Source organism: Camelina sativa, chromosome 6, assembly GCF_000633955.1.
Source record: "Camelina sativa cultivar DH55 chromosome 6, Cs, whole genome shotgun sequence".
Classification (NCBI taxonomy): domain Eukaryota; kingdom Viridiplantae; phylum Streptophyta; class Magnoliopsida; order Brassicales; family Brassicaceae; genus Camelina; species Camelina sativa.
This window is the reverse complement of record NC_025690.1, coordinates 15,434,467-15,435,954: the sequence shown is the minus strand read 5'-3', so window position 1 is coordinate 15,435,954 and position 1,488 is coordinate 15,434,467.

Below are 1,488 nucleotides of genomic sequence, written 5' to 3'. Positions count from 1 at the left end.
TTTTCATTTAATGTTTTCTAATTTTTATTTATTTTTTTATTTGCTTTCTAATTGCTTTAAACAATATTTAAGATCCAATAAACACAATACATTTAACTCACACATTAAAATAAAATTATAACTGAAAATAAAATAAATTATGCATTAATCATATTCTACCACTCAATTTTATTCAAACCCAATAAATTACTATTGTAACTCCATAATTCTAAATGTAACTTCCATAATTTCTTATCATATAAATGGATATCAATAAGCATTCTCTCAATCTCTCAATCTCTCGTTCTCTCATATTGTCATTCTTTTACTATCTCTTTCACATTCTCTCATTCTCTTCTACAATACCTCAAATCATTTTTCGTTTTTATTTTATTTTTAATTTTTTAGTTTTGTTGTATGGGTTGTAAAATACAAATGAAATATCATTGTAAATTTTTAATGCTAAATTTTTAATTTTAGATACTACATGATATATATTTTACATTGTTCTTATTTTAAATGATTCATCTCCATTATCTAATTTAGATTATTATCTTATAAGTAATCATTCTCTCTTCCTCTCCCACTAATATCAAATGTTGTTATATCTCATATATGTTGTAAGAGTTTGATTCTATATTTTAATTTAGAAAGTATTATATATATATATATATATATTTTACATTGTTCTATTTTTTAAAGATTCATCTCCATTATCTAATTTGGATTACCATCTTATAGTAATCATTCTCTCCTCCTCTCCCACCAATATCAAATGTTATTATATCTCATATGTGTTGTAACTTGTAAGAGTTTGATTCTATATTTTAATTTAGAAAGTATTATATATATTTAACATTGTTTTCAATTTTTATTTTATTTATATAAAAATAGAATATTTCTTTTATATTTCTTGCCTTTCTAATCTATTCATATTTATTTTTTAAATTTGCATAGTTAAATTTAAATTCACATATGTTGGTTTTAACAAAACAATCAACTTTATTTGAGAATTAGATGTTCCTATTCATTTTTAAACGATCAATGTGTAACATATAAGCATTTTGTCTTGCAATCACAAGTTCCATTTCCATTGCTTAACTCCATGGTTAAACTATAATATATGTTGTCCTATTTGTAGGAACAACAACATACTTATTGAATATATTTAAATGAGCAGATGATTAGNATTCTCTTCTACAATACCTCAAATCATTTTTCGTTTTTATTTTATTTTTAATTTTTTAGTTTTGTTGTATGGGTTGTAAAATACAAATGAAATATCATTGTAAATTTTTAATGCTAAATTTTTAATTTTAGATACTACATGATATATATTTTACATTGTTCTTATTTTAAATGATTCATCTCCATTATCTAATTTAGATTATTATCTTATAAGTAATCATTCTCTCTTCCTCTCCCACTAATATCAAATGTTGTTATATCTCATATATGTTGTAAGAGTTTGATTCTATATTTTAATTTAGAAAGTATTATATATATATA